This window comes from Drosophila rhopaloa, unplaced genomic scaffold, assembly GCF_018152115.1.
Source record: "Drosophila rhopaloa isolate 14029-0021.01 unplaced genomic scaffold, ASM1815211v1 contig_178, whole genome shotgun sequence".
In the NCBI taxonomy this organism is placed as follows: Eukaryota; Metazoa; Arthropoda; class Insecta; order Diptera; family Drosophilidae; genus Drosophila; species Drosophila rhopaloa.
Window position 1 is genome coordinate 2,531,643 of NW_025335059.1, and position 10,951 is coordinate 2,542,593.

The window sequence follows — 10,951 nt, forward strand, 5'->3', positions numbered from 1 at the left end:
AGGTTTATAAATATTAAGATTAATTTGGCTTTTTTAAATATTAGGCAAGCAATATGTAAATTTTTCTTTTATTCTAGATGGATAGTTTTTTATGTTACTTTGACAGGACTTAATTTATTTGCTTTTTTGTGGGTTATAAAAAGTTTATTTCTAAAAATTGCTATCTAAAGTTATATTTCATTTTTATTTTAAATTAGATATACAACTAAAAATAGAACTATGAACAGTAAAGTTTTCTTTTTGTTAGCACCTTATGATTTTTTGTAGTGCGCTGATCAACAAAATTTCCCAGCTCCTCCGAAATTTCAGCGTTTCAAGATGAGCCTAAGCCGTTTAACTAGTAATTACGGCGCACAGGCACTTACGGCCGGAATGGCATTAGTTTCCAATTGCAGCGCCGAATGGCGCTCACAATGGCATAATCAAATTCCATCTCATTACGCGCCATATTGTTGTACATTAATGCAATAACACAAACAATGTCTCGCATGGCGGGGACCTCAAATTTCACCCGACTCCCGGCCAAATCGAGTAGAAAAGTGCAAACCCGGCAAGTCGCTGGCTAATTACGTGCACTTTGCCACTCGAATTACAGCTCCTATCCACGGAGGCCACCGGAAGCGTCCTGTTTGCAAGGCGTCAACTGTCACACACTCGCAAACACTCGCTCTCAGCTAAATTCGAATCCAATTGAATAACAATAAAATTTGTACTGCGCTGTTTGGTTATTCGATGCCCGGCCATTGTGTGTTTTCCCCTGAAAGGAGTGTACCTACAAATTATGTAGGCCGTGACGATTGCGAGCATTGCATTGCGTAACAGGAAGTCAACAATGACGTACCAGGAGCAGTGCATCCATATTCACATCCATATCCACATCCAAAACCAACGGATGTGCGCAGGATACAGTGTGTAAATGGTTGTAAAACGCTTTTCAAATCGCACCTCCTGACCCGCTGGTTTGCTCCTGCTGTTGTTATTGTCGCCGGGCCGTTTCGCTATTTAATGTCATTTAGCCTGCGGCTAAAATCAGCGCTGTGCGAAGCCCGGCTCAGCCCACTCCGCTACACTGTTACAAAATATTATGTAAACGAATTAGAATTTATAATGTAGAAAAAGTAAAACTAAGAAAATAGTCTACATACTTTTTTTATCAATACTAACCAGTATCTTAAAAATTCTGTGTCGTTACATTATAATTCTTATTACATTATTACAGTCTTAAACAATAAATTTATGAATGAAATAGGTGAAATTTTCTTTTGAATATAGGTTTAAATAATAATCAATTCAGGAAATATTTATTGAAATTTTAAACGATTGATTTTTTTGCTTGATGCACACATATATGGGCATTCTGGCTAACATTTATGTCCGAACTTTACCATTCTCTAGATCGGCACAACCCGTCCGTTGTTGCCTTGACAGCCACCGGAAGGGCTTCATTACGATTACAGTTACACACCCCTTGTACACCCCTCGCACACCCCCTGCTCACGCACACTCTCTCACACTCCTTTGAACAGAATCATTTTAATTGCAAAAAATTGAACAAAGTTTGTGCTGGCTCGTTTGGTCCGCTTGTTGTTACTGTTTGTTGACGCTTCTGGTTAACAGCAAGTGGGTATCATGGCAGTCCATCTATAATGGCTACCCCACAGCGACCCCCTTCCCTCGAAATATCGGCGCAAGAATTACATATTTATATAAAAGTGCCGCAAGCACACGTTCTGTTACCGCCCATTTCAGTTGGGCATTGAACAAACCGAATTGCAAATGAATAAATGACATCAAAAGCGTATGGAAAACTCAAAAGGGAAAGGGGGAAAATGGTGTGAAAATTACAGGTTACGCGACATGGTGAACAATTTCGGTGAATTGACTTTGGCAAGGGTTGGGAGGCGGTCCAGCAAATGGATTGCATGCAGAGTGTAATTACACAACAACAGCCTCACACCATCGCATTTTTATTTTGAAGCAGGATACACATAAGAAATGTCCTTTTTAACTCGATTCATATTCTTGGCTTAAATCTTAAGGATACTTTTCAGACCACGATTTATTAGGCTGGTATAAATAAATTAACCGTGACATTACCTAATATGTTTTATATTTTAAAAAGTATTTACAAATAATAATCTACTGTTATTTGTTGTAAAATTCCTATGCATACTATATTCGATGATCAAAAATAAAATACCTAAATTAATAGTATATTTTTAAGTTAATCTTGAAAACCCATTTCAAGCTAAAGGCGTCCAAGTGTGAAATTAAAGATTGCGCATGCGAAATTTCTTATTTCCTTAGCTGTTTTCATTTTTTCTGCCTTGTTGACAGTCAAATTATGACAAGTTCTCGGCCTAGTCCTTGGGGAGCCTGACAATTTAATGTAATTTATTACCAGAAATGCAAAACACTTGAACTGTGCCATGAATAATTTCAACACTCTGTTCTTTATCTGACCGTTGGAATCTTTGTGGTTTTAAATTACCAATTTTCCAGCGCATAAATTGGCATTTAACCAATCGGACTTGAACCCAAAACCAAATCAGAACCCGAACATAAACCTGAGTCCAAATGCGAACCCAAAACCAAACCGATTCCCCAAGCGCAGTCCCAGAAATACTTCAGCCTGAGACAAGCAACCCACTTATCATATTAAACTATGGACAGAAGCCGGCAAACCATTTAGCAAATCTTCACGTCAAAGCCAACAAGCAACCCCCGGCACCTGCAAATGGGTCGGAATGGATTGGGTTGGGTTTGGGTTTGGTTTTTGGATTGTCTGGGGTGGCATGGCACTGGAATACAACCCAATTAGGAGTACCCGAAAAAGCAGCAGCAACAGCGGCAGAAACAACAGCAACCGAGTCAGTCAAAACAAAATCAAGATAAAAGCGAAATTCAATCTGTCAAAAATAGATTACAGACCAATTATGTGCTCTTTAAGAGTGCCGTACCCCGTACCCCATAGTATCCATATGACAGCAGGGAGTGCTTTCCTCCCCCCGAAGTGCTCAGCCACCCATCCATCTATGTATGGCCATCAGGCAGGATTTTTATATGCCAACTTGTTTTTAGGGTCTGCGGCGTGTAATTGTGACTGCCGCTCGGCAGGGATGCGACGTATAGTCAGTCGTGAGTTCATGAATTACAGAGGAAGGCAGCCAGGAAGGCAAGTTTGGCTTGGGGTTGCCCGATTGGGTTGAGTTCATTTAATCGACACCAGACAACGAGTGAGTAATTTGCCGTTTAATGGCTTGACAAAAGTTTCTCATATCAGAACAAATGTCAGATGACAGGGGCAGGTCCTTCGAAGGCAGTCGCTAAAAAGGATCTGATAGTTAATCGCTAGGAGCTTCCATTAAAACTGCGATATAAAAAAATCCCAATATATAACAATTTAAAAAGCTTTTACCCTTTTATGTTAAATTGTAGCTTACCAAAACTGTAGTCTCCAGTTATGTTTTCAACACGGCTTAAATACACAATTATTTATTTAAAATACTTCAAATACAAATTTTGCAAATATTGTGCTTAAGTCGTTTGTGACACTTTGCAAAAGCTTAAGTTTTAAAATGTTAATAAGAACATGTCCGATTTCAATGTGTTAAATATATTTTAATTTAATTTTTTAAGACTAAGATATTATTTGCAGTATAACAAAAAATAAAAAAAGTTCATGTTATTTTCTCAGTAAATTTCGATTCTTTTACAATAAATAGGTTTTGGTTTATAAATCTATTTATTCATTTTGTGTGGGGGGGAACTGTTAGACCTTTGCAAGAGTTCAAAACATTTTAAAAAATAAATGTCTCAGATCTGTATATTTCCCCAGGTGTACATTTATTTCCAATCTAAGAAGAACGTAACATTTTCATTACAATAATCCATTTCCCTCACCCACTTTTCTAATTCCACGCTTATTGCCTGACCAGCTCATCACCGCTCCCCAGATCGGAATGGGAAATCACGGCGAAAAGTTAAACAAACATCGCATACTAATCCCGGGGATATACACACTCGACTTGAGGTCCCAAACCAATGTTTTCATACGATATCAGCAGGACTATAAAAGCACACTCGCACACACACACACACCCGGGAGTCCTGAGTCCGTGTGTCCGTCCCCTCGACTACTTTGTTTCCACTGCAGGACCAATCTCTCCGGTTCCGAGTCCTGCCAAGCAGTTCAACTGATTTTTGGATCCAGAGGGAGGGGTGGCGGCCACCGGTTCAATTCTATTCAATGCCTGGCATTCTTTGTGTGTGTAAAGTACCATTTAAGGGTGATAATCGTTCGCCATTTGAGGGTGCAAAATGGAAAAATCATTGAAAGCGAACATCAGTCGGCAAAGGATGAAGGGAAGGAGGCAGCCAAGATTAAAAGTGCATTTAATAATAGACCAGTGGGTAGTGCGCGGGCAGGTGGCCTTGGGGAAAACGCGACTTATGTGAAGCGGCCAGCCAAGGGGCTATTACACAGAAAAGAAAAGTAGTCCTTTCACCAATCCAATCTAAATTTATATCGAAAAAAAGCTCATTACAATTAGTTTTAGAAGATTCCGATTCGATTTTATCAAAGCGAACTAAAATATTTTTAAAATAATCAAAATTAAAATATTTCGGTGAATTAAACATGAAATGTAATGTTTTGTTTTTCCTTGTGTAGTCCCCGGAGTAAGCTCCGAGTGGATTATAATGAACATCCAGTTGAGCTAAATGTCTCAATAGAGCCCGGCAGCCACCCCTTCGTAAAAAACCTAATGATTCAGAATTATTTGATTGCGTGGGCGGTCTGTTGGTGGTTGGAGATTGGGTGCGGCGGATGGGTGATGATTCCATGAGATGGGCCACCGCCACCCCAATTGGCAGTTAGCGACATATGTTGCCACATCCGCCGGCTGACTTATGTCGTTATAACGTGTAAAATTGGTATAATTCCTGCGGTTGCCAATGTCTCTCGACTCCTCAACCCCTGCAGTTGCACTGCCAATATATTTCATTTTGAAGTGCACTGCTTCTGGCTTATCCTGGATGTCCTGCTCGTTTCGAGTTGTGGTTTGCTTTCAAATAATTTGGTCTCTGATTATTCCGAGACACTTCCTGCTTTGCTTTCCACTCTAAATTGGAAAGTAATTAACTTGTATTTGTCAATGAGGGTCTTTGAATGATTAATAGCCACAAGTTTGGCCATCAACCCAAGGTGGGAATGCATTTAGCTCAAATTTGCTAATTAATACATATTGAGCGGGCGATAACACATTCAAGATTCAGAAAATAAAAATTTAAAGCCAAGCATTTAAAATCCTATAATTATTATCTTATATTAGTAATATTGTCACCAATAATAACCTGAGTTTAGATGCGTCGTGTTGTGCTCACATTTATTTGGTTGAGTGTTCATATTAATTACAGGAAAAGATAAATACATTTTTAAATAACTAAAACATGTATTAAAATGTAGCTGTAATACAAATTATATTGTTTACCAAGAATAAGAGTTTTTTTGTCAAGACCGGCAAGAAATTTTCCATTAAAAGCGTACTTTGATAATAATTCAAGAATATCTGTATCAATAAAAATAATAATAACAAGAAAGGAAAGCTAACTTCGGGCGGAGCCGAAGTTGATATACCCTTGCAGAATATTCTATAAATTATATTCTCCAAAATTATTCATATGATGCATTCTTAATACTCATAAAAAGTCCCAACTTCCCAACTTTAAAAACACCAAAGTTATGTCATTTCCAATCGTTCAGTTATATGGCAGCTATAAGATATAGTCGGCCGATCCTTATGAAATTTGGTAGGTCGGATTGATTGGCCAAAAATAAAACCCATAGAAAATCCCAATTTCCTAACTTTACAAACACCAAAGCTATTGCATTTCCGATCAATCAGTTATATGGCGGCTATAGGATATAGTCGTCCGATCCTTATGAAATTTGGTAGGTCGGATTGATTAGCCAAAAATAAGACCCATAGAAAATCCCAACTTCCAAACTTAAAAAACACCAAAGTTATGGCATTTCCGATCGTTCAGTTATATGGCAGCTATATGATATAGTGGCCCGATCCGGCTCGTTCCGACTTATATACTACCTGCAATAGAAAGACAACTTTTGGGAAAGTTTCAAGCAGATAGCTTTAAAACTGAGGGACTAGTTTGCGTAGAAACGGACGGACGGACAGACGGACAGACGGACATGGCTATATCAACTCAGGAGGTGATCCTGATCAAGAATATATATACTTTATATGGTCGGAAATGTCTCCTTCACTGCGTTGCAAACTTTTGACTGAAATTATAATACCCTCTGCAAGGGTATAAAAATAATAAATAATATCAGTTTTATAATAAATCTATCCATGTTGCTACACTAGGTCCTTTCCTCAACCATATCGGAAAACGAAGTCTGTCAAAGGATTTGATTTGGCTGGGAATCCGCATCCCATCCCATAAAATTTTGATTTTGCGCACTTTTTGATTGATGACAGGCAGTGCCACGCCCACTCCCCAGTCTCCGCCCCCGCATATACATAAATGAAAGCTACCAAAAGTGTGCGTCTTTTTTTTGTTGAATGGGCAAAGAATCAAAAGATATTTGCGCGCCTTTTGGCGCACGGCTTAGACAAAAGGGACAATGGCACGAGAGCAAAAGGGAACAGCTGGGCCAGGACATACATTTTTTCGGGCCGCAGCCGTTCAATTGTTCGCGCTTCAATGGCACTGGCAAATGCAAATTTCAGTGAAAAGGCAAATCCGTTAAACAAAAGCTCGTCGCACTCACACTCTCGCACGCACCGGGCGTTTTAGTCTAATGAAACTACGAGTACCTTCAGTGGGAGCAAGGCTAGCTAAGCAGGATGAAGGATGTGCACAGTGAAAAATTGTATCAAGGATCTGATCCATAGCCGAGGTCAGTTCGAGCTTTCACAGATATTTCCTTCACTAATTTTCAAACTTAAAATTACTTTTTTGGTTTAATTATTTTTACTAATCGCTAAAGTATATATTACCGATTAGTAAAAACCATTAAACTAAAAGAGTAATTTTAAGTTTAAAAATTAGTGAATATTTTTTTGATACTATATCAAAATAATCAAACATTTATGTTATTTTAATGTATTATATACCCATACATTAATCTTTTTCCTACAATCGAAAATGTACTAACTATTTAAAGTTTCTATAATGTGTTGCATTTTTCCTAACTAGATGAGAACGAAATAATATTAAACCCAATTTGTAATACAAATAGACATAGGGCTTCACGTTTAAGATCTGCAGAGTTAAGGCGATTTGAAACTCTAAAAGAATTTGCACATCAATCTTATTCAAATACTCCACTTGTCCTGCAAACTAAAAATATGAGTATTCAAAGAGAAATTCCCCATTTCATAGAATTTCTTACCGTGTATCAGGATAGTGCAGGAGGAGCGATGCAGGTGGAAATGACAAATGTGAGGAGCACTTGCTGTTTGGCGCTGAGGCGTGTGGGAATCTCAAGGCGTCGTCGGCTGCCACTTTTCGCTGTCATTAAGTAAATAGAATGAGACGCCTAGATAGGGCCAATGTAGGCGTTCTGGCCTAAGTGATTAAAACGCCGCACAAGTGCAATTTGTCAAAGGATCTGCAGAGCCATCAGAGCCATCCTTCCCCGAAGACAGCCGCCCCGCAGTCCTCAATTGTTCGCCTTTTTTCACGCTAAAGCAACTGAAAAACCACTTTGGCCAAATTGACAACAGGCGCTGATGTGGGGGGCGGGGGGAGGCGGAAGTCGCATGCCTGCTAACAACATTTCGCCCAACAAATAACAGCCTTGACTGCCGCCCACACTCCCGCATGAGTTTAAGACCGCGAGTGCGAATTCTTCACTTCAATGCGCCATGTTCTGCCTTTTTGTTTGCACTGAAATCCATTAAAAAATGCACAAAGTCGGGCAGGTAGCCCGGAGGCTGTCTCTATAAACAATGCAGTTGCCGCATAATGCCGAACAACAAGTTCCGCAAAAAAAAGTAAACAAAATGGGGGAAATACAGGAAAAGAACAGCCTCCATAGCCTTTGGCTCGACTTTTGTTGTCATTTTCTTGCCCTGCGCTTTGGTAATTCATTTTTCCAGGGACTCCATGTGACTGCGGTATAGGCAATTGTTTTATGGTTGTTATCTGTACACTCTCTATACCTCTGGATATTCCAAATTGTGGGGCCAATTTGGGAAGGATTTCAAATAAAAATATATAAAGTTAATTGAAAATGTGGAATCAAATTAAATTAAGAATTAATTAAAATATTATGTTTGGTTTGCGGCTCATCTCAAGCCATCTAATTTTTATGAAATTATATGGTCTCAAGATACAACTTTGAAGTGATATTCTATTTGCTTATATCTTTAATTTTAAATTTGCATGAATTTCATTTTTCTAGTTTAAAAAACACCAAAAACTCAATTTTATCACTCTATCTTAGTTAGCTTTAAATCATATTTACACTGAATATAGTGTATACTGTAACCCTATCATATTTTTCAACATAGTATATTGCATTCAATACTCGTATATTTAAAATAAAGGTTATTCGATGTCTTTTCAGTGGAAATGTCCACTGTTGCTATGGCTTGCTTAACCAGAAATATTACGCATACGCCGCGTGTATTAGTTCTAATTAGCATACAGCTTGCAGGTAGTTATACCGTTTTTTTCCATTTTCCGGATGGCACTCAATGGGTTTTCGTGGGCAGCTGGCTTTTGACTGTCATCTGGCTGGGAGGCACATTCCTCAATTAATCAGCAGAAGGCACCCAGAAAAAGATGCGAGAGGCGGAAAAACACGCTAACACAGCTTTTCACTTTGGCTTATTGTGGGGCGACACGCCCCGACCAGTTGGTTAATGCTCCTCTTTTTTAGCCGGAATAACTCGTGCCTGATTTGTGATTTTTTTTTCCAGAAGCCTTGCTTAGATTTTGGTGGCGCACTGCAATGCGTCATGGTTGGGCTTCATGTTCGGTGCCGTTTTTTTTTCGGAACGAGCAAGAAGCTTACTTTCATCAATGGTATTTTGCCATTTTTCAGCATTTTCGCTGACAGCTTGCCCCACAAAAAAAACGGAAAAGAAAATCGGAGAGCTGACGGAGAGGTGGAAAAATGGCCAACAAATGCCGTAATATGTACGTGCCGGCGGCCATGGCAAAAGAATTGGCCAAAACCGGTGCTCGGGAAATGGATTTGATTTATGTAGCTGCTGGATCAAGGGACAAAGGGTGTGTGTTCTGGGGACAGACGCCAGGTGAATGCTTTTTTGATAGACTCGAAATGGATACACGTTACAAGATGATAAAGCCCCTCCTCTTACCCATTCCCAATCCACTAGCCGTCCGAATCTAGCCATCCGAGTGCGCCCACAAATTATTTAGGAAATCTGCCACTCATACAGAGCATTCCATATTCATTTGGGTTCCGGTTCGTTGACATGCCTAGCCAGATAAAAACATTTTTTCCACAGTATTTTTTATCTCGTTCGTTTTTTTTCTGTGCCTCTGCCCACGGAGATATCTTTTTCGACGTTCCCAAATTTGAAACATTTTTGGTTTGCTTGACGAACCAATAATAATTTGCATCGCACGGCTTTTTAGCCATTTCTATGCCAACAGTTCTAGCCCAGTACACACAGGAGAAATATCACAGGGAAACTATCAAATAGGTTGAAGAGAATGTTAACATTATTGTTTTGTACTGCAGTTATTGAATGTTTAATTATAATGTTAGTGCTTTTAGTATTTATGGAACAATTTTGTTGATCAGGTTTATAATAGTTTAATATACATACAAATATATATTCTTTCTATTTTGTGTTCTTTTTAGCCTTTTTCCTCAGTGCATAACCAATTTCAAACGACACACGGGCCTTATGACATGCAGTTTTAATGGCATTTTCCGGATGTCATACTTTCTATGCGTTGTTTTTCAGCGGTTTTTGATTACCAATTTCATTTGATGAGTTTTAGTTACTGGTCTATTTTAATTAACGAGCACCTTTAGAAGTTGATCCACGTACTTTCCGTACCAACGAGTTGCACTCATTACGGGTAGTGTGCTAATCCAATCGGACATAGACACGTCGATTGGATGAAAGGATGCGCCGAGGCGGCAGGCAATGGGATTCCCCCCTGTAAGTGGGTTACCTTAACCATCAAGTGGCCATTAAGAGCTTAAAACCCAACAAGGGCAACCATAACCATTAGGAGCCAGCAAGTCTTCTATATAATCAACGGCTTTTTGACGCGTCCGACGCGTGGCGATGTTGTTGCCATTACCGATGTTATTTGCTGTCATCGGACTTTGAAAACACGCCCACCTATTATATTGAAACAATCCAGAATTTGTAGGGCTGCCGAGAGTTGCAGAGCGGAAAAACTCAAGTGGAAAATATCCAAACCACCCCGCCCCTTGTTTTCATACACGCGCCCACGAGCGTGCGATAATTATGTTGTCATGCATTTGCGGCACGTGTTGGGCTGGGAAAAAACATCGAGGGGTTCGGGTATATAGCCACAAGTATCCATATCCGTATCGACTTCCGCTTGCATAATTGCTACAAATATTTACCCAGATTTGGCTGCAACAAGAGGGTAAATATGTTTTTCGCCGGTTCAAGTGCCACTCGAGTAAAGAGCACTCGGAATAAAAACGCATTAGGATAAGAAAATGTACTGTGATATCTAGTTTGCCCTTATAATATAAGATTTTGTAATAATTTATTTTATGTGTATAAAATATTATTTTTAAACTTTTATATGAATTGTAGTATTACAAGGGCTGACGTTTTAGGACGTTAAAAAATGATGAATCAATGAGTGTACATGCTTAGACTAAATCTTTATTTTAAGGGGTGTTTTTTCTCAGTGCACGCACCGTGAGAGAGCCTGAGAGCTCTGAAGTTTATGA